Here is a 24,042-nt window from a genome sequence, read left to right on the forward strand (position 1 = left end):
TTGTCATTTGTTCTGTGTATGTGATGGAATACGTTTATTGATTTCTGTATGTTGAACCTTTGCATCCCAGGAATGAAGCCAACTTGATTGTGATGGATAAGCTTTTTGATGCGCTGCTGGGTTCTGTTTGCCAGTATTTTATTGAGGATTTTTACATCAATGTTCAGGGATATTGGACTGAAATTTTCTTTTTTTGTTGTGTCACTCACTGTCAGGTTTTGGTATCAGGATGATGCTGGCCTCATAGAAAGAGTTAGGGAGAATTCTCTCTTTTTCTATTGTTTGGAATAGTTTCAGAAGGAATGGTACCTCTTTGTACCTCTAGAAGAATTCAGCTGTGAATATTTGTGGTCCTGGACTTTTTTTGGTTGGTAGGCTATTAATTGCTGCCTCAATTTCAGACTTTGCCATTGGTCTATTCAGGGATTTGACTTCTTCCTCATTTAAACTTGGGAGGGTGTATGTGTCCAGGAATTTATCCATTTCTTCTAGATTTTCTAGTTTATTTGTGTAGAGGTGTTTATAGTATTCTCTGATGGTAGTTTATATTTCTGAGGGATCAGTGTGATATCCCCGTTATCATTTTTTACTGCATCTATTTGATTCTTCTCTCTTTACTTCTTTATTAGTCTGGCTAGCAGTCTACATATTTTGTTGATCTTTTCAAAAAACCAGCTCCTTTATTTATTGATTTTTGAAGGATTTTTTTTGTGTCTCTATCTCCTTCAGTCCTGCTTTGATCTTAGTTATTTCTTGTCTTCTGCTAGTTTTTGAATTTGCTTACTCTTTCTTCTCTAGTTTTTTTAATTGTGACGTTAGGATGTTGATTTTAGATCATTCTTGCTTTCTTCTCCTGTGGGCATTTAGTGCTACAAATTTCCCTCTACACACACTTTAAATGTGTCCCCCAGAGATTCTGGTATGTTGTGTCTTTGTTCTCACTGTTTTCAACGAACTTATTTATTTCTGCCTTAATTGGGGAGAGACATATTTAGTTGGCCTCATGCTTCTTTATTAGATCTTATTGTTTGGGAAACTGAGTGTCCTCTCTATCAAAAGGTAAGTGTTTCTGATTTATCACTTTGGCTAAGTGAATGACTATTTTATAATGTCTTGTGATCCTATTTTGTGATATTAAGTGTCTTAAAACTTTGATATTTCGTTAACTTTCTAAGAGTAAAATTTTAAGTTCTGAATTTGGTTAACTTTTCCAATATTAGGTTCCCTGATATCCAAGAGAGACATAGTAGGCTTATTCATTATGTTAGAATTATGCAGGAAGCCTTGTCAAATCTGAGGTTGTATTTAGCTTCCTTTGGGTTATATTTATATAATTGTGGTGTTAATATGTGTTCCAGGATTGTATGAGATTCTTAAAATTCTGATATTTTTAAATATGTGCTGTCAATACTAATTATAATTGTTAAGTTTTTGTATGCCACAGAAATAACCAAATTTTCTTGTCAACTGTGTCTCTACCTATGGCTGTCTCAAGACCTTTGTTATCCACAATAGTTGTTTTGCTTTCATTCTTCTCAAAAAGTGACTTACAGTCAGCCACAGGCCAAGCCTTGCTTCTTTGGAGTTCGTAAAAATGACTGTTGAATGCAGGTTTCTGGTAACTTTGGAGATTGTGCCATTGGATTACGGGGAAAATTTCTAGATCTCTAATTGAAAGACTGATGGGTTCCTAAAGATTGCTAACCCAATAGGAAGCAGAGCAGGATTTGATAGCATAGACTGAACTAATAAGGACTGAAATAATCTTTTATGATTTTTATGTTTAAAATATTGCTGATTCTTTTTGTTTTGTTTTTCAGAGTCTGGAGAATTTTTTCCTTTTGAGCTATTTATAGCCTTCAAGTATACTTTAAGTGTATTGAATAGAATATAGTTTTATAAACTGAATTTGAGGTCTATTTCTCTCTTTGCTTAATTTCTCCAGAATTTGTAAACTATTTGGGAATATTCTTAACTCGTGGCAATGTGTTTGTTTGCATAATAGCGACATGTTTTCTTTTATAATGGACCCCAGTTGGAGGAAGTGGTTATTTCTCAGGGCTTTGACTGAAATAGCCTTGTGAGAGGCTCCAGCAAAGCCAATATAGGAGGCTGTGGTGAGCTGAGATTATGCCATTGCACTCCAGCCTGGGCAACAAGAGCGAAACTTCATCTCAAAAAACAAAAAAAAAAAAAAAAGAAAAGAAAAAGAAAAAGTCTAACTGAAAAGCTGTAGGGCAGACCCTAGTTCTCTCTTATTCACAAATACTCTGCACTAAGTGTGCTAATAAAAAGTTGTAAGAATCCTATTGAATACATATATTTTTACCCTATATTTTTATGTGTTTTTTCATAAAAGGGAAACTAAAACTGTGCATACAACAGCAAAAAATATTTTGTTGCTGAGTACTGCTTCCTAGACTGTAAAAATTTTCTACTGTAATAATTTTCAATAGATTAAAATATCATCTTCTTTGACAGCTAAACAGTTTTATATTTAATTTGTTTTTAAGCAACCAGAAATGAGTGTTAAAGTTTTGGGGGTTTATTTCAATTACAAAAATAAGGCAATAACATGATGAGTCTAGTTAGCAATATTTCTCCACTTTTTAAAAAAATCATTATCTTAAAATTACTGACTTTGGAATAGTATGTGAATTAGAATGTTTTATAAACATTTCAAAAAAATGTTAGCATTAAAGACATAGTTATATGTTTGTAATTCATTCACAAAGTAGGGTTTTCTGCTTATACCCACAGAAGTCATCCTGAATAATAAGTAATATTTAAGCAACCCTCTACTGTTTTCAAAGAACTTTCAGCTTCATTTCACTGAGATTTAAAGAGGTGACTTGTTCAAAGTTACCTAAAGAACAGAATGCGGAGCCCACACTTACACCCGTATTTAAAACTCATGTTCTAAAAAAATGGTGTACAAGCTCCATAACTTTGCAAAACCTCTCCATTCTTGTGATCTTCCTCTCAAATTTTTATAAACTCAGGTTATGCCACATACATGGCAAGATTGTCCTCAGCTGTCATACATGACATGTTCTGTCTTTACTACTAAATTGGCACTTCATTACAGGTCAAGATCTCATGTGCGGGCTAGGCTGTTTCTTCAGTATCTCTCTTCTGTACCCCAAAGCCCTTAACGTCTTCAAGCTTATCATTGGCTCAATAACATTTGGCAACTGAACATAAAGAAGTGATTTATCATTCATGTAACTTATAGCATTTCAAAGTTCAAGCTAATTTGAAGTTTCTTTGATTTAGTACACAGGACTTAATGTGTGTGGGTATGTGCTTCTAAATCATCGAGGATCTCGTAACAATAAATGGTACTGAGTTTTCAGAATATATGAGAATCTGATCTAAGGAGGGTTTTCAGAGTTTTGTTGAATCAATTATCTTTCCTGAGGTTTAAATTAATGCTTTCTCTTCCCATTCACTAAAGTTCCTAAATCTGCTTCTTAAAAAATAAATGTATGTTTTTCTGCTCTAAATGTTGAAAGGCGTCCAGTATGTCCTGAAAGCACAGCATTTCATATCCTGGAGTTTCAATGACCTTTTTTTTTTCTTAATAGCTCAGTGAGACTGGAGAACAGTTACTTTTTTGGTTAATGTTAAACCGATAGCATTTTTAAACAAGAAGCTGGCAGCAAATATTATGTCAAGCTATAGTGCATTGAAGAGTGGTTTGGCCGCTTTGCAGCTCACCTCTGAAATACCAGACTTCCTTTGTCGGGCCAAGGACAGCATTAAGAAATCACACCCTAGAGGTGGAGGGGGTGCTGGGAATTTTTGCTTCAGACATAGAGTCTATTTCTCTGCACACTGCTACTTGAGCCTGACTTTCCAATCTGTTTTACAACCCGGCAGTTCTTTTGCAAAGACCTGAAGTTCCATTTTCTCATAGGCTGACAAATATGTAGATATAAATAGGTTAACATTAGAAAGCCATTTAAATGCTTTAGTGTCTCTCTGACTTTTTAAAAATTGGGACAAATTCGGGGTCTTTTCCCATACATTTTGCAATGCCTTAAGAAGACAGGAAGGTAATATTTTCCAGCAGCAACTGAAGCATCTGTGCGTACTATACTGATAACTGTGATAAACTGTAGCAGAGCCAACCCTTTCACTTAAACTCTACAGATATTTCAGTCAATCAGGACACTTCTGAAAACATTCTGTCTTGTGAGCAAAGCTCTGTATTCCATACTTTGAAAGATATGAAGTAAAGATGAGACAGTTGAGGTTATGACAACTACATACATAACTATATTTCATACATAGTGGAAAGTATTAAATTTCCTAATAGATGTACAGATAGCAGGCTTTATATGTGGAAAAGAAAAAGAGACGGCTTCCTCTTTGAAGGGGTTAAGAGATGGTGGGGGAGGGGCGAGGGCAGAGGCAGAAGATCTGGTTCAGAATTGGTTTAGATGTGGCCAGAGTAGAGGGTTTATCCCAGAGACAGACACGCAGGAGACAAACTGTGCAGAGAGAGAGATCAATTCAAAGCGATAAATCTATGGTCAGTGATCAACACTGGGGTCACAGAGTTGGGAGTTCAGAGCTGGGAAGATCAAAATGAGACCTGAGAGGATTAGAATTAGAATAATTTGGGAACGAGCAAAGACAGATACGTAACCACAAGCACTGAAAACAGTTCTTGGGACACTGGACTTGAGTACTTGGTTTGGGCTGACTCCTTGATGGGGCAGGAGGATCGTGTGGAGAAGATGTTATGTGAGCAATGAAAGCTTATGTCTAATTTTGCTCGCGCTAGTAGCTGTTTATGCCCAATTCTGCTCGCGCTAGTAGCTGTTTATGCCCAATTCTGCTCGCGCTAGTAGCTGTGTGTGTGTGTGTGTGTGTGTGTATCTATCTGTGTGAAGAAGAACTGTGTCATTTGTGCTACAGTTTATGTTTGGAATAAAGTTTTATGTGATCCAGAAAACAGCTGAAAAATTTTACATCATTCTGAATCTAAAACTCACGTTAAGTCCTACATTACCTATGTAGTTAAGTTTCAGGTTATCAACTGGATAACACAATTTCTTAATCTCACCTTTAACTGAATAAATGCGATTTTAGTGAACATAGATTTTCTAAATATATGAAGGCTATAAAGGAGGCAACTGAATAATTGGTGCACTTTGACCTTGTCCTTAGTTCTATTATCTTCCCTGTAGAAACTTTATGAGGTATATTTTACATATCATAAAAGTTCAGCCATTGCAGGTATACAGTTCAACGACCGTTTTGTAATTCTGGGAGCATTTTCTCATGCCCCATCTGAAATCCCAACTGTTTATTTACAGTTAATCCCTTTACACACTTTAATCCCCAGGCAACTATTAATCTAATATTGGTCACTAAAAGCCGAATCTACAGTCTGTGGTCTCTTCTGTCTGGCTTCTTTCACTTAGTGAATGTTGTTGTGTTCATCTGTGATACGGCATGTGCCAGCAGTTTATCCTTTTTATTATCCGATCCTATCTTATCATAGGAATATACCATAATTTTATTTATTTACCAATTGTTGGGTATTTAGGTTGTTTTCAGGTCCTGGCTGTTATGAATAATGCTGCTATAAATATTTATGTGCAAGTCTTTATGTAGATATATGTTTCTTTTCACTTGGACGGATACTTAGGAGTGGAATTGCTTGGTGATATAGTAGTTTTGTCTATAACATTTTGAGGAAATGCCAGATTATTTTCCAAGGGGGCTGAATTGGTTCTATTATCTTGAGGATGATGAAGACAATATCTGACGGATACTTAGGGGTGGAATTGCTTGGTGATATGGTAGTTTTGTCTATAACATTTTGAGGAAATGCCAGATTATTTTCCAAAGGGGCTGAATTGGTTCTATTATCTTGAGGATGATGAAGACAATATCTGCCACTGCTGCTTCTGTGTGATGTGTGCCAGGATTGAAAGTTACATATTATTCCCCATAGGTGCATCTTGAATACTTTCACTATGTTTGTGATTTCAGTTGCTGACTAGACTGGTAGTCTGCTCTTTAACAAATATACCTAATACATTTAGGGAGAAGACATCATGTGATCTACTATAAAACAGGGAAGTATCAATATTTGTTGGTATTTGGAAGCTGGGCAATTTTTGAACAATTCTAAAATCATGTATGGAGGAACTGAATTAGATGAGTGAGAAGGCATATGTCTTCCTTGGGTGGCCGATTTATTCCAGAAATGTACTGTATTTTAGAAGATGAGGAATCAACCTGATGCCTGAGAAGTATCTATGATTGGTCCCGTTCTAAGCCAATTGTAATGCAAACTTGGCAAACATCAGCTCAGTAGAACGAGTAGATGAATTCTTTGAGGTCAGAGATTGGTCCTGTTTATTGTTGTATCATTGGTGACTAGATCAAAATAAGGACACAGTGTATATTTGGTTGATTATATGCGGCATCAAATGAATAGGCACCCTACAGGCATGTTCTCAGCAGTGTCAGAGTTACATCATGGTAAGTCCAAATCAAATGGAAAGTTGCGACAACCATGTGTATCCAGATTATGGGACTGATGCTTTACAATCGCTAAAACTCTAAATGCATTCTAGCAAGGTGGACTCAGCTTTGTGCTTTAAATTAGCCATTATGGACTTTTGTCCCAAGGCTAACCTAAAGCTCTGCAGGTACTTCTATTGCAAGCAGTCACATATACTTCTCATAGAGAAACGTAAGTTAAAGATGACTCAGCAATGTGGAACTTAGAGTGCCACATATCTCTGTTGAAAGGGAAAGAAAAGAACATCCTACCTGTGTGTGTTGTATTAAATGAAACTAAATCACATTTGGATAAAGTCAGCATTTTTTTTCATGCCAGTTAAGATTTAGGCTTGGATCCTCATATCTTCTCCTTTATTAATTTTTTTAAATATTAAGGAGCTTTAATTTAATAAATATTTAATAATTTTCTCTCTTTTTCTAATTGACTTTGAAAGAAGACAGGTAAACAATGGTGAATAATTAGGGCAAAAATTTGTTATGACATTGATTTACTTCATGATTAAATCTATAAGAAATGTTAGAAAGACAGCTCATATATATACGTATATATGGGCTATATATAGGTTTTATAGATATATGGGCTATATATATATATAATATATATGAGAGAGAGAAAGAGAGAAAGTAAAAAAATGCAACCAGGAAAAATGCTGGGAAAATTGTACCAAAATGCTAACAGAAGTTGTTAGGGTCTTGCAGTTAGGAACATCTCTCTCTCTTTTTTCTTCAAATTTTATTTTAAGTTCAGGGGTACATGTGTAGGATGTGCAGGTTTGTTGCACAGGTGTGTCACGGTGGTTTGCTGCACAGATCATCCCATCTCCTAGGTATGAAGCCTGGCATCATTAGCTATCCTTCCTGCTGCTCTTCCTTTCCCCATACCCCTCCCCAGGCATTAGTATGTGTTGTTTCCCCCACGTGTCCATGTGTTCTCATCATTCAGCTCCCACTTATGAGTGACAACATGTGGTGTTTGGTTTTCTGATCCTGCATTACTTTGCTGAGGATAATGCTTCCAACTCCATCCATGTCCCTGCAAAGGACATAATCTTGTTCCTTTTTATGGCTTATGGTATTCCATGGTGTCTATGTACCATAGTTTCTTTATCTAGTCTATCACTGATGGACATTTAGGTTGATTCCATGTCTTTGCTATTGTGAATAGTGCTGCAATGAACAAACGCTTGGGTGTATCTTTATAATAGAATGATTTATATCCCTTTGAGTATATATCCAGTAGTAGGACTCCTGAGTCAAATGATATTTCTTCCTCCAGGTCTTCGAGGAGGAGTTGATACACTGTCTTCCCCTATGGTTGAACTAATTTGCACTCTAATCTACACTGTAAAAGCATTCCTTTTTCTCCACAACCTTGTCAGAATCTGTTGTTTTTTGACTTTATAATAATAATGCCATTCATTCTGACATGCATGAGATGATATCTCATTGTGGTTTTTCTCTAATGATCAGTGATGTTAAGCTTTTTTCATGTTTGTTGGCCACATGTATGTCTTCTATTGAGAAGTGTCTGTTCATGCCCTTTGCCCACTTATTTATTTATTTTTCTTGTAAATTAGTTTAAGTTCCTTATAGACTCTTGATATTAGACCTTTGTCAGATGTATATATTGCAAAATTTTTCTCCCATTCTGTAGGTTGTCTGTTCACTCTGATAACAGTTTCTTTTGCTGCACAGAAACTTTTTAATTTAATTAGATCCCATTTGTCAATTTTTGCTTTTGTTGCAATTGCTTTTGGTATTGTCTTCATGAAATCTTTGCCCATGTCTAGGTCCTGAATGGTATTCCCTAGATTTTCTTCCAGGGTTTTTATTGTTTTAGGTTTTACATTTAAGTCTTTAATTCATCTTGCATTAACTTTTGTGTATGTTGTAAGGAGGGGGTCTAGTTTCAATTTTCTGCATACGATTAACCAGCTTTCTCAGCACCATTTATTATATAGGGAGCCATTTTCCCATTGCATTTTTTTGTAAGATTTGTCAAAGATCAGATGCTTGTAGGTGTACAGTCTCATTTCTGAGTTCTCTGTTCTGCACCATTGGTTTGTGTGTCTAAGAACATCTTGTTTTCTGTTTTCCAGTTTCTGTATGTGGTTACATAAATGAAACAATAAATAATGATGAAATTAATTATTAACCCCCTAGGCTGAAAAGAAATCTTTGGAGTGTAGTGGTGTAATCATAGCTCACTGAAACACTGGCCTCAAGCAATCCTTCCATCTTGACCTTCCAAAATACTTGGATTACAAGCATGAGCCACTGTGCCTGGCCCTAGATTTTTCTTTTAGTTGTAAGTAGTATTCATTGATTGTAAAGCATGTGCCATATAGGATGCTTCCATATATCACATAATTTAATTGTATTACTATTTCCATAGCATAGATATTACTATTACTTTCATTTTAAAGAGTAGGAAATGGTGGCTTACATAATTAATTGTGCTAAGTCAGGTTAAGTAAGGAGTTAAGTATATCATTGAGTAAAACTCCAGTTCTGACCAGTTCTTAATCAGGGCATAACCTCTTAGTTCTTGTTCAGGGCTCAAAATAGGAACCTCTAATAGGAACTAAGGACTGAATAATAAACTTGAGACCTAACAAATTCAGTGTCTTGGGGAAAAATGTATTCTTTCTAGATTTTGGCTTTGAATAAACAATTTTTATATGTCTAACTGAGTTTTAGTTTAAGTTTCACATGTCTAACTGACTTGTAATTAGAATATTTAGCAACATGAAGTTAGCTTCATGGGATCAGAAGTCAGAGAAGGCAAATGTTTTTGACATGTTTCCTCATGTCTAATTTTACTTTTCTACCCCACCCAATTCTAAACTGCTATCCCATTCTTGCCTGACCTCGGAGATCACTCAGGTTTCTTGGAGACAAAATTTGCTGGCCGTATTTGTTAGTCCTGGGCAATTGTCCATCTTCCAAGTAGGAGAGTTTGGGGATATGTGCACCCTCTGTAAACAAGGAAACAGGAGAACCCTTTCCTGCTCAGTGAATTGTAAGGCCAAGTGCTCCTGTAGCCCGAATTCAAGGGCAATGGCAGCCGGATCATATGCAGCCTTTCCAGTGGGACCTTCACAGAGTGTGTGGGTAGAATTTTCTCTCTCTTTCCTGGGGACCATCTGATGCACCATGTCTGATCGTCTGAGGCCGTCCTCTAGAGCAACTCTGAATGACAGCAACAGCCTTTGTCTGACAGCAAAGAGGTTTCTCTGCACCAATGTGTTTGGCCTGGATATGAGCCCAAAACAGTTTTACACTAGAACAGTTGAATTTGTCTCAAAAAAAAAATTTGTTTGTACTGACTGATTGGAACTTGAGTGGGGGTTAGGTGAATCTTGCTAGTGGCTACGAAGTACGACAGTGGTAATATGAGTTCGATGGGTAAACAGGGAGCATAATTTAGGGAAAAAACATCTTTTCACGTGAAAGGTTAGTACTTTCCATCCTGATGAGTCCCTCCCGCTCTTTCCTTTTGAATTGATTGAGATGTTTGCTTTGGTTTTAAAACAAAAACAAAGATAAAGAGAAGAAGGCCATATAGTGTCTTTATCTCCTTATTACACAGTAGACTAGCGAAGACTGCTGAAGGAATTGAAGAAAGAACAGTGCAACTTCCATGATGCTGAAAACCATGTGTAACACAGCCCAGAGGAACCTGGACACGTTCAGCCTTGTCTAATTTAGAAAGATGAAGAGCCAAGTTGGGAGGAATAATGGCCATCGGGTCACAGTGTGGCATTGTGCGGTGAGTAGAGCACAGCCTGTCTTTCTTTCATGGGCCACACTCAGTTTTCTCCTTGAATTGTCAGAATTTCACCGAGTAAAAGGCACTCACGACCTCAATCTCCAAATTCATATTCCCTGTTTCTACTGCCCCAAAGATGTGCAATTTGTAACAATTTGCCCAATAATAAACAAATGATCTTATTGTGATGAAACAAATGGCCTTTAATCATGGAATTTTCATTGTATCTTTAATGAACATTGATTACCATCGTGATTATAATGATTGTGATTTTTTACAGAAAATTTTTAAGTAAATAGTGCTACACCTGCAGGCAGCCAGGGAAGATGTGAAATCAATCCAGCAACAAAAGTTATCTTTCTAACCTTCCGTGTTCTCAACTGCTATTTGTTTTGAAAGGGATTTTAAATGAACATTAAACATGTCACAAAACTTGCTTTTCGTGCTCAATAATTTATTTCTTGTTAGAACAGTCTTTCAGGCTAATTAAGATGAATTGTTTGTAATTAACAGAAGCCTGGCATTCATAGATTGGCTTGAAGTCTGAATTTTAAATGACTAAAAGAATAAGAACCTTGAAATTAGAAAATGATTACTCGTTCTATAGTTTGCTGCCCAAGTGAGTACCTATTCAGGAAGTAGATTACCACACATATTTAGCTTCTGTTTTCTAAAGCAATACCAATATTGAAAAGCAAATCTTAAGGGTTTAAAAAAAAATAAGTTTTTAAAGAAGATCACAGATCCAAGTTGAGTACATCTTGAACAATTAGAACATTTCTCTGAAACTGGTTAGCTGACTTCTTCCAGATATGTGTTTCTTTCCTTTTCCATCCTTTCAGATTTTCTTCATTTCTCTTCATTTCTGCACTAATGATGTTTTAGATGGGAAAGAATGTCAACGGACTGAACTTGGAGACCTGGGTTAAATCACATATTTTTTTTTTATAAAGACATAGTGTTGAGCTAGATGATCTTTTAAGGCTCCTTACAGCCCCTAAATTACAAAATTTCAACTAGTTTTTCTTCATCCTTTTGTGTTCCCTTTGTACTCTGAGTGATTCTTAGGGCCAGGTTTGCTATCTGTGAAGATCCAACCCAGTGGTTCAGAGACCAGTAACATTCAGATTCCTTGGCTCCGTCCCGGGTTCTCAAGATTAATAGGTCCAGGGCAGCCTTAGGAATCAGCATGTTGAAAGCCCATCTGTGTTGATTCTGGGGCAGATATTCTGTGGACCCATCCCTATGGACCAAACAGCTTGCTTCCTTGTTTACAAGTTTTCTGTAATAACATATCATTAAATTGCAGATTTTGCAAAACCCAGCTGGCCTTGTATTGAGCGTCATCTATTATAAGCAAAGTTTACTAAATATCATGAAAGGCAATTTTTAAAGAATTCTATTTAAGGAAGATGTCTATTTTTCTTACAGTTTTTAAATAAAGTAACATAAAAGAGTGAAGATACTGAAACAATGAATAAAGCTTCAGTTCTAACTACCAGAAAAAGTCATTTATCCATCTCTGTCTGGAGAAAGGTATGGTTCAAGACGAAGATTCTATGTGGCCTGGCCATGTTTAAGTGGAAACAGCTGAAGAACTTAATGTATAGTTAGTTAAAGCCATCAAAATTGAGAGGGAACACTTTGTTTACATCTGATCATATTATATGCTAAAGGGTTTCAGGTATCTGGAGTTGAGCTTCTTGGGTTAACTTGAGTTAGCAGAATTCTTGCTGGTAGGGGCAGCTGAGTGGTCTCACTGGCAGGAGTCCGGGGCCCGCAGTGACCTTATGTGCCTTGTCCAAGCAGACTGTCCCTTGTCCATGTGGCCGCCTTGTGTGCTGGTCTGTCCATCACTGTTTTATGTAGGAAATCCAGTACTGTCCACTTTCCTCATCTTGCCGACGTTTACTGATGGCCTAAGGAAGGGTGGTGTCCTGCGCCCTTCTCTTCTGACTTCTTTATCCATGTCTCCATTGTCTTCTTGCCCACACTTTTATTATTTATTTATAATTTTATTTATTTATTTTTTGAGATGGAGTCTCACTCTATCACCCAGACTGGAGTTCAATGGCATGATCTTGGCTCACTGCAACCTCCGCCTCCTGGGTTTAAAGTAGTTCTCCTGCCTCAGCCTCCCGAGTAGCTTGGATTACAGGTGCCTGCCAACACAGCTGGCTCATTTTTGTAGAGACTATGTTTCCCCATGTTGGCCAGGCTGGTCTTGAACTCCTGACCTCAGGTGATCCGCCTGCCTCGGCCTCCCGAAGAGTTGGGATTAAAAGCCTGAGTCACCGTGCCCAGCCATTTTCACCCTTTAAAAATCTTTACAGTAGAAATCGCTCCCTTGTTTTAGAAAGGACAGTGTCTGAGATCCACAATTTCTTCTGATCACGATGTTTTCTAGGTAATTATGGTGCTGCCTGAAAAAAAATTCTGATGAATTTCTCTCTCTCCACCTGCTACCCATGGGCCTCTTGACGTGAGAATATAAATAGTTTGGAATCCTACTTTATTAATTGTTATAATTCTAATACTTCTCAAACCCTTTAATGGGCTGTTAAATATTGTGCATCTCCATGTGTGGAAAGAGGGAGAAGTGTCATGAGTTGTATTAAAGAGATAGAATCTTTGTTTCATGGAACCTTTAGTGACATCTTGCGTAATACCAGGATCTTGTGGGGCACAGTTTTAGAAAGTTTCTCTTGGGAAAGAGAAAGAGAAAGAGAAAGAGAAATTTTCCCTTGTGTGCTTTGAGTGAATGTAAAATTGGGAAGAAAGAGGAGGCACAGGCGGAACTGGGAGGTCGTACCAGAGTATCCGGCAGAGGAATGGAGTGTGGCCAGAAAGGAAAACGGGACACTTTGGCACAAGTACTTCCAAATTTACAGTTTTCTCATCAAAATCTTTTTACATAATGGTTGCTAACCTCTTTAAATATGAGAGTCCCTCTTCCACAATAAACTTTTGAGTTTCCCCTTATGATTAAGTAATTATACTTTTTCTATGTTTTTATTGCGATACTATGTCATGATGAAAAGCTACTGTGATAAGCAGCAAGGAAATGTCACTACATACTTCCTAAGATGGCTGAAATCTACAACAGGAACACCACCAGATGCTGCTGAGGATGTGGAGCAACAGGGACTCCATTCACTACTGGTGGGAATGCAAAATGGTTCGGCCACTTGGGAAGACAGTTTGGCAATTTCTTTAAAAATGAAACGTACCCTTACAGGATTCAGCAATTGCACTCTTTGATAGTTACCCAGATGCATTAAAAACTTATGTCCACGTGAAAACCTTCACATGATGCTTACAGCAGCTTTATTCATAATTGCTCAAACTTGGAAGCAAGCGAGATGCTCCCCAGCAGGTGAATATATGAACAAACTGTGCTACGTTGGACGACGGACTAGTATTCATCAGTAAAAGGAACCTGACTATCAAGGATGACAAAATGCAGAGGATCCTTAAATAAACCTTACTTAGTGAAATCAACCAATCTGAAAAGGCTACATACTGTGTCATTGCAACTAAATGATCTTCTGAAAAAGGCAGAAAGATGATCAGTGAGTGCCGTGAATTGTAGAAGGGCAGGTTGAGTAGACAGAACACAAGGTTTTTAGGGCAATGAAAATTTCTGGATGGTACTAAAATGGTGGATATGTATCTTTATACATTTGCCAAAACTCATAGAATATACAACACCAAGAATGAACCTTAATGTGTACCACAGACACTTTGGGTAATAATGATGTGTCTCTGCAAGTTCATGGATCTAGCAAGTGTTCTGCTCTGGTTCAGCATGTTGATAATGGGGGAAGCTGCGCATGTGTGGAGGCAAAGGGTCTGTATGAACTCTCTTCACTTGCTCTAAAACTGCTCTAAAAATCAAATCTATTATATTTTAAATCATTGAAAATGGACTTACCCTATGAATCAGCAGTCACATTATTGGCCTTTTACCTGAGAGAAAGAAAATCTTCTGTACACACACAAAAAAGACACACACACACACACACACACACACGCATGCTGTACTGTGATGTTAACAATCCATTTGAGTTAATTTGTAGTCTTATTAATAGGAATAGTAGCTTGTGATTACTTTGCAAATAGTGCTTGGTGCAATTGTAGTTTGGGGGAACTCTTATGGGGTGGTGCTAGGAACCAGCAGATTGGGACCATTGTCTTATGGTTAAATGGCCTACTTTCAAGCATCGGAGATTCTACTACCAAAGTCTCTGTCTTACATAGATCAGTTTCATGCTATATAAACATTTGGAGTTGCTATACACATCTGCTGTTTGCATATTGATATTTTCAGCCAAACCCTTTAATGTGGGAGAATGATCATTGAAACTCAGCATAGACATCAGCCCCAAGCAAATATTAAACACCTTCCCTGGACACCCTATTTTTAAAACTGAGGGTGTGAAATCTGGACCGAGGCCTTTCCTTCTGCGCTTAGTTATATGTAAGTGATACACAACAGTAAAACACTAGATCTAGAAAGTTCTTTTTAATGACCCAACACATTTTTTGAAATGTTTTATTGAGATGTTTGCTGAATTTATACTTTTATTGATATTCAGACTTATATCTGCTTAATCACGTTGCAAGCAGTTAATGTATGCAGCATGCCATTTATCACTTCCCTTATCATATTTATAATAAAAGTACCCTTTTTTGAATACCTGCTATGTGGCAGGAAGTTGTGTTGGTGGTTTACATACATTCATAACAATCTCGCACTAACCCTGAAAGACAGCTGTTGTACTATTTTACAGAGGTTAAGAAATATGATGGTAATGACAGAGTTCATAAGTAACAGAACCAAAATGTGCTTTAAACCCAGGCAGATCCAATATTTAAGTTAAGGTGGTGAGCACAATGTTAAGATTACTTTTCATAGTTTTAGATAAGGGCTGTTCTTTCTGCAAATGTTTGCTTACCATTATGCCTAGTGGATAAGAGCCTAGGCTCCAGCCCAAACTGTTAGAGTTAAAATCTTATTTACAGAATTTATGTGCCTATGATCTTTGGCAAGATATCGACTTCTTTGTGTTTCTATTTCCCCATTTTAAAATGGAGATCATAATATGCTCACAGAAATGTAAGAGCCAAATGAATTAATATATATAAAGATGTTTAGATGTTTAGAACAGTCCGTGGCACATTGTAAGCACTTAATCTATATTAGCTAATATTATTGTTAAAGATTTTTTAAAATTTAGGTGGCATTACTGCAACATTTTTATTGTAGAGTGTTTATGAGTTTTCTGTGCCATTGGCTGCTGCTTGAAATTCTTGATTACTCAGTATTTTCCATTCTGTGTGAAATTCCCTGGAACTGGCAGGTCCCTGCCCTTAACTGGTTTGATTGGGTTCATCCCTGAACACCTCTAATCAGCACCTTCAGATTGCTGTCCAGCCACCATCTCTCTGATTGCAGAAATGGCACACATTTAGAAGATGCTTGAAATGAAGGCTGTGGAGCCCAAAATTTGTATTTTTGAAAATGTTATGGAGTACAAGCTACATAGCATCCTTTTATTGCAAAAATATGAGATTATTCTTATTTGCTTATTTGTAATATGGATACCTGGGATAATTTAGTGTCAGGGTTGATAAGAACTCAAAGTATTACAAAGTAGATTTAGAAGTGTATTTGCGAGTCCTATTATTCTATAAGAAAAATGCTTTAAAACCTCATGATTACTCTATGTTAGGCTATGTGCAGTGGTTTGGAATTACATTAGTTGTAGAAACATCAACTTTGTTGATATAAGATACTTTTCTTCTGAGAGGAAGACTGAAAACAGCATATGAGCGGTTAATTAGAATGAGCTGCTCTGTCTGTGATGTGCCCTGATGTTCATTCACTAGAATTGATATGATTGTATTCAGCATCTCACATGCAAAATGTAGGTACTCATTTGTGGCAAAGTCTAGTACACAAACCCATTCCTTCATTGATCTTTTAAGATCAAAATGTAAATTTCTAAAACTATGTTTTCAAGCCATGACTGTATTCTGGGTTGGAGTTTTTCTTTGATCTTAAACGCACCTTTTTGTTTTTCTAACAGTGACGTGAGAACATAAACAATGGTTGAGCTCCAACTCTATTGAGGGGGGATCAGTTATACCCAGTCTAGGTTTAATGCGACTGAAGTAAGACAAGTATATGAAATATACTTATTTTATGTCAGGCCATTAGTAGCAATATGTATGAGAGAAATTAGGATATTGGAAGTTACAAACCAGAATACTGTTTTATAGTTAAATTATACTTTATTTTAAAGAATAGAAACATACAAGTAATTTGGAGAAAATTGTTCACTGAATAGATTCCAGATACTTAGGTAAAGAGTTGCCATAAACAGGCCTTAGCCTTTTCATCTCTGTTGTATGGTGCAAAACAAATATGCCGTTAAGAGGTGTGTTTAATGGGGAAAACGATATGAAAAAAGATAATTCTTAAGCAGAAGAACAATCCACAAAACTTATCCAGTGAGGACCATCAGGAGATGCAGACGAAAATTGCTTCCCTCTGCGCTCCCCGGCCCCCTGAGGTGAGGCTTACATGAGAAAAGGAATGTGTATCTCATTAAAAATTGTAGTTTCGAACATGTTGTAAATCTTTCATTTCCCACTCAAGAATGTAGTCCTTCTGCAGCCTGACACAGAGACAGAGAAAGGAAGCAAGGTTTTTTTCTTCTTTTTCTTAAGTTAATTAAGAGTCTGCTCTAGCTCTAAAGCATTTTTATTCTTACAAAGAAAGAAAATGATGGCAAGTGTGTTTTAAAATGTAATAGATGCTTCTTCAAAGAAATGAACATAATACAGTTGCAGATAGTGTCACTACAAAATGAAAACTTTAGCTATTGCTCATCTGAGATGAGCATGGCTGGAAAATGTGAATTTAAATAAATATTCTCTTAGTACCTACAGTGTTTGTGGAAACTTTTGAATGTAGTAATTGAGTAATTTAGATAGAGTGTATTTCTATTCCATTGAACTCTAAGTTGGATAAACATGAAATGGAGATGTGTGAGGAAATGCAATGGTAGTTTTACTTAGGACTTAGTAGATGAAAGTCATCAGTAATAAACGCATCTTATAACAGCAAAATACTGTGAGACAACTGGTATAAAATATTGTGTAATAAATTCAGGAAATTAAGGTTTGTCTTTCTGAAGGTAGTTGATTGCTCTATCTGGTCATTAATGCTCATTTTAAGGTTGTCCAGCAAATGAATGAATTCACAAAGGACTGAAGGGCCCTGAAAAGAGCAATCAGCGGATTTATCCACTTTTCCTCAATTCCTCTAGGGTATCTGTAGTCTAGGCCTGCAAAGGAAAGAAACACATGTGTGGTCCAATGGGAGGAGTCAGAAGTCACTAATGATGCAAAAAGCACATTCCAATCTTTGTCAATGCCATATAAGTTAGTAATTATACTACAGTGCAATTGGAACATGTATTTTTAAAAAGTCCAAAATAATGAATGAACTCTCTGGCATCAGGCTGCAAAACTCTTCGTTATCTTTTTCCACTAGATAAACATGGAAATTGCAAACCTAAGTGTTCAGAAACTCCTGTAGTAATTTAGCAGAATAATTTTGTTTATTGATTCTAATTATTAAATGTTGGGGGCTGTATTTTGTGTGTCTTGTTTTTTAAAAATGTCATTTTTATAGTAACTCAGGTTTTTTTGTTTGTTTGTTTAACAAAGTATTGATTCTGGAACAAACTGGGAAAAAAAAACTGGCGATTCACCATAGATAGCTGGGAAACCAAAGTCTGGATTCCAGCTAAATAGGAGCAGACTAAATAGAGAACAGCCGGCGAACTACAGCCCATGAGCAAGACCCGGTCCACCGCCTAATGAATCTGTCTTTACAGATGAATGTCTGTGACTGATTTGACAACAGGGAACACTCACTTTGAACCCCAACTAAGCAAGATGTTATCACCTTTCCCTTCAAGAAAAGTTTTTGTTCTTCTCATTAGTAAATTTGCATTATGACAAAATCATAGTTAGTTTTTTCATATTCTAAATTTTGACAATACAAATTGTGAGTTTTTTTCTCCTTGTTATATATGTACACACTATCCTCAATTGTTTCTCATGACCCACAAAGCCCTAAATATTTACTGTCTGGCCTTTATGGAAAGAAACTGTCAACTTCTAGCATAGAAAAAATACTTTCCAACTCTTAACAGTTCTTACAAGTACAAAAATATGTGTATTTCCCAAGCTTACACAATAAACATTTTAGGTATATACATAGTAATACCATTCAAATGTTTACAGATATTAGTCTAAGATTATCCAAATTAAAGTTTTCTAGAACCATAGCTTTATAATTAGATATTTTACTCATGTGTTTATGCACACTTTTTTTTTTTTGAGACAGAGTTTTGTTCTTGTTGCCCAGGCTGGAGGGCAATGGCACAATCTAGGCTCACTGCAACCTCCGCCTCCCAGGTTCAAGCAATTCTCCTGTCTCAGCCTCTCAAGTAGTTGGAATTACAGGTGCATGCCACCACGCCCAGCTAATTTTTGTGTTTTTAGTAGAGTTGAGGTTTCATCATATTGGTCAGGCTGGTCTCGAACTCCCGACCTCAGGTGATCTGCCCGTTTTGGCTTCCCAACGTGCTGGAATTGCAGGCGTGAGCCACCGCGCCTGGCCTATGCACACATTTTTATCACAAAATAATATAATTGTCCCTGGGCATCCACGGTGGACTGGTTCCAGGACACCTGAAGGCACCAAATCCTGGGATGCTGAAGTCCCTGAAAGAGAAAATGATGTAATGTTTGCATTTAACCCATGCACATCCTCCTTATACTTTAAATCATCTCTAGATTACTTATAATACCAATACAATGTAAATGCTATGTAAATAGTTGTTATACTGTGTCATTTAGGAAATGACAAGAAAAAACGTCTGTACATGTTCAGTGCAGTTGCAATATTTTTCCCTCTGAATATTTTCTATACACAGTTGGTTGAATCTATGGATGTGGAGACCACAGGCACAGAGGACTGACTGCACATGCAAATTGCCTTTTAAAAAATAGAGAAGAATATAAAATAAAAGCTAATAGAGATTCCCTCAATTCCTTTTGAAACCAAATCCAACTCTCCAGAGAGACCTTCTAATAATTTCTCTTTTAAATTCTCCTGGTGTTCCCTACCATAATTGTAAATAACATACTGCTTCAGTTTATCAGCTTTAGGTACTAATTGTTGATTCTCTTCTACATAAGAGGAGAGATTTAGCTTACCTGACAGTCCCTCTTCTTAAATTAAGGAAAGCTATTTTAGTTATTATGTTAATATTATAGTAGCTTTAAATAATGTACATAAATGGTTCTTTTTTTTGACAATTTTTTTTTTTTGTCCCTTATCAGAGCTCAAGTGCTGTGCTGGGATTTTTTTTTGACAATTTTAAACATCACTTGAAGCATCAATTTAAGGGGGCCTATTCTCTACACATAACTTACATAGTTCTTTTTCTTATCTTATGTAAACTGTACCTTTACATAGGCAAGACTGATAACATTTGCATTCAGATCCATAAATTTTTGCATCCTTGTTGTGTCTTTAAGCCATCTTACCATTTAAAAATGAATATGTCACCTTCACTTTTTCTCCATATCTCTGATACAGTAATTATTTAAGGATATGGTTACAATTGAAGTTAGTCCAGTGAGACTCAATCCCAGGACTTACGTTTTGATTATTGGAGAAGAGAAGCTTTTCAGTTGTCACAGGTCTGGACTTCCAAAACCTGTATTAGATATTTATTGGACCATCTGGATCCAGCCTCCGTTTCTCTTACTGTTTGTTTCATATTATCTTTTTGCCTTTTTATTTTGTATTTGGTGAAATTTCCTGTGCTGCTTTTTTATGTATTTTTATTTTTCCAGCTGACTAGTGTGGAATTCAGCTTCAGTTACCTGACAACCTTATTTTAATTTCCAAGAATTGTTTCTTAGTCTCTGATGACTCCTTCCTCATTGCAACCTCTATTTTATGGTAACGTGTGTTCTCACATCGCTTAAGAAATTAGAATTGTTTAAGGTTCTTCATTTCTCACTTCATTGTTTCTGTGTCCAGCAGACTCCGTGGTTCTCACTGCAGTGTTGTTTCTCTTTCGTAAGCTTAGTGTTCCACAAACGTCCAATATCCTCAGAGTTGGATAGTGGGGGTCTCTCCCCGGATTCCCGCTCCGGATCATGGAGCATCACAGATAGCTCAGGGTTCAAGGTTTGCAGTACTGGAGTAGAGGCCATGCGGGGAAAGGGAAGTGAAGATGACACTTTACACAAAGAGAAGGTTCTTTTGGAGCATCCACAAGTCAGAGGGGCATTGCTGAGACAGTGGGAGCAAAGAAATTTCTCACTCTGATGTCACCTAGACCATTGGTTCCCAACCTTTTTGGCATCAGAGACCAGTTTGATGAAAGACAATTTTTCCATGAATGGGATGAGGGATGATTTCAGGATGAAAGTATTTCACCTCAGATCATCAGGCTTTAGATTCTCATAAGGAGCATACAACCTAGGTCCCTCGCATGCACAGTTCAAAAGAGGGCTCACACTCCTGTGAGAATCTAATACCGCAGCCGATCTGACAGGAACGGCGTTTAGGTGGGAATGCGCCGTTGTTCACCGCTCACCTGCTGTGTGTACCGGTCCGCCACCCAGGGAGTTGAGGACCCTTGACCTAGAAAAGGGCCTCCATTTTGATGCATTTCATATGGGGGAAGATGTGGGAGAGGATGTGGGTGTTTATGCTTCATGTGCATCTTCCAGTGGGCCAAGCTGTAGTGACAGCCAGATAGGCTGAGCTTCTAGATAGACTGTCTGCTCTCAACAGAATGACATGTTCAGGCACAATGGAATAGCTGGGCTGCACAGACCATCTTTATATACTCACAGCAGAGGGGCAGTGATTACTTTAGATAGGCCGATCCACACTATGGAGAGGCTCGATTTACTCATCCCGTAATACAAAATGACACTTCTCAATACAAAAGAAAACCAGACCACTCCAGTATACTTCAGAACCCTTGGAGTCCTGCGGCCACACTGCCCTGGCCATCTTGCTGGGGAGGAGGCCAGACTGAGGTCATTAGGATCCCTCTGTGGACCAGCTTTCATAGACTTTATACTTACAAAATACTTTGAAACATTTCCCTAACTTTCAACTTGGTGGGGATTTCCCATGCTCATTCCAGCTAAAGTGCATTTATGCATTCAGAGACCATGGCGAGTCATGTCAATTTGGAGATACCAGCAGTGACAGATGAAAGGTCAGTAAGTTCAAGATTCCAAAGTTCCAACAGCTTAACAGTTCCAAAGATTTACATACAGCTATAGTGTTCACTTAACTTTCTGGAAATTAATCTAACAATTTATACTGGTATGCACTGTTAACATTTGTCATTATTTTGACCCCAGTAAAGCATTCAGCAGTAATTTTATATACCTCATTCTCAGTCTGCAGTCAAGCCTACCTCAGCAGAATGCTGATTCTTTCCAAAACCTGTTTTAGTCATTGACATAATGGTGCTACCAAATATTATATTAAGAAGAACAAAATGGTTAATTGTATTACCAATGAAATATGTAAATAAATACACAAATGCATTAATATAATACTAATAACAATGTTTAAAATGTTAGATGAAAAATAATGGCTATGAAGGCCTTAACAACTGGCCTGATGAAGATCCTAAGATCATTCTTACATGCCGGAGAGCAAGAATCTGTAATAGAGATGACTAACTTTTATAAATAAAATATTATCCATCCCAATGTACTCAGTTAAAACACTATTTATTAAAACCAACACTAAAAAGGAATAATACCTTTAAAACAATACATACGCTGTCTAAAATGAAGTTGAAGAGAAGCTGAATAGGCCATTCATTGCATTTACTGTTCTCCCTTTTACCACATGTTTTAAAAGATAAGATTTTTCATTGAAGTCTCAGATAGTTACAGTATAGACACTATGCATAATGAAATGACCCTTGGTTTGAAAACGCATGGACAGGCTGGGCGCCGTGGCTCACGCCTATAATCCCAGCACTTTGGGAGGCCAAGGTGGGTGGATCACCTGAGGTCAGGAGCTCGAGACCAGCCTGGTCAACATGGTGAAACCCCGTCTCTACTAAAAATACAAAAATTAGCTGGGTGTGGTGGCATTCACCTGTAGTCCCAGCTACTAAGGAGGCTGAGGCACGGGAATTGCTGGAACTCAGGAGGCAGACGTTGCAATGAGCCAAGATCATTCCACTGCACTACAGCCTGGGTGACAGAATGAGACTCTGTCTCAAAAAAAAAAAAAAAAAGAAAAAAGAAAAAAAGAGAAAGAAAATGCGTGAATAAATGTGCAGCTCACCAAAAACGTATTTTGTGCTTCTCACTTAATATGTGAAATCTGACACATTCATGATACTTACTTCTTATTTTCTTTCACATCTCTAGCAGCTGTCCAGATTCCAAAACATCCTGTATTTTGTCATTTGTATGATGCCTTAAAATCTCTATAATCACTTAAAATTTTTCTTGTATATCCAGTTTTTTTTGTGCACTATTTATGACACTAATTAGACCGAGCAACATACTATGGCTTATTATTTTAAATTATGAATGCATGTTGTCTTCTGCGATTGAGTGACTTACTTTCAGGACGTTAAAATTGTTATAATCTAAGTTTGAAAGGAAAGGGAATGCTCTAATGATTATTTTCATTTTTTTCTTGACAGACTGTCAAATCATCAGGAGCCAGCATGATGACTATAAGTATATAGCAGTTGAGTATCATATGAATGCTTTCATTTTAAACATGTAATTTGTTTGGTTATATTTTGAAATTTATCTGGACAATAAAATAAAAAATAAAATCAAGACAATTTCCTGCATTTATGAGACTCTTTAAATTAAATGAATATATTTATTTTGTAATATACAATCAAATAAAATTTAGAAATGATATATTCATGATGCGATATGATCTTAAATTCCATGAGAATTATGTGATAATATTATAGAAATTATATCTTCTTCAATGAGCATTTAAAATCAATGAATATTTTCATTTATTTTGTACTTTTGCTTGGTTCTTAAAAGATCATTTAGGTATTATGCTTACTTGTTTATTTATTTTCAACTTTTATTTTAGATCCGGGGTGCTATATATGCATGGCTGTTACATGGGTATATTGAGTGATGCTGCGGTTTGATGTGCAGATGATTCCATCACCCACGTGTTGAACCTCGTATCCAAAAGTTAGTTTTTCAACCCTTCCCTCTCCTTTCCCGTCTATTAGTCCCCATTGTCTGTTGTTACCATCTTTATTTCCATGAGTATTCGATGTTTAGCTTTCACTTATAAATAAGAATATTTATAAGTGAACTGTATTTGTTTTTCTTTTCCTGCATTAATTTGCTTAGGATAATGGCCTCCAGCTGCATCTATGTTGCTGCAAAGGACACAGTTTCATTCTCTTTTATGGCTGTGTAGTATTCCATGGTGTATATGTGCCACATTTTCTTTATTAAATCCACTGTTGATTGGCACCTATGTTGACTCAATCTCTTTGCTATAAATAGTGACTCAATTAACATGCAATGTGGCTTTCTGGTAGAATAATTTATTTTCCCTTGGGTATATACTCAGTTAATGGTAGTTC

General features: G+C 36.8%; 1 long non-coding RNA gene across 2 annotated transcripts; it reads left to right on the plus strand.

Moving 5' to 3' along the window:
• On the plus strand, positions 1 to 23,809 carry LOC105717549 (uncharacterized). Of its 2 annotated transcripts, none has more exons than XR_010338287.1 (4): positions 1 to 1,059; positions 10,142 to 10,321; positions 23,116 to 23,162; positions 23,532 to 23,809. It is a non-coding gene; the product is annotated as an uncharacterized LOC105717549 (long non-coding RNA). The 2 variants fall into 2 exon arrangements; XR_001107547.3 differs by lacking the exons at positions 23,116 to 23,162; positions 23,532 to 23,809 and adding exons at positions 11,753 to 11,857; positions 13,363 to 14,331.
• The last annotated feature ends 233 nt before the right edge of the window (positions 23,810 to 24,042 follow it).

The sequence above is a fragment of the Aotus nancymaae genome, unplaced genomic scaffold (genome assembly GCF_030222135.1).
Source record: "Aotus nancymaae isolate 86718 unplaced genomic scaffold, 86718_ANA_hifiasm-v0.15.2.pri h1tg000006l, whole genome shotgun sequence".
In the NCBI taxonomy this organism is placed as follows: Eukaryota; Metazoa; Chordata; class Mammalia; order Primates; family Aotidae; genus Aotus; species Aotus nancymaae.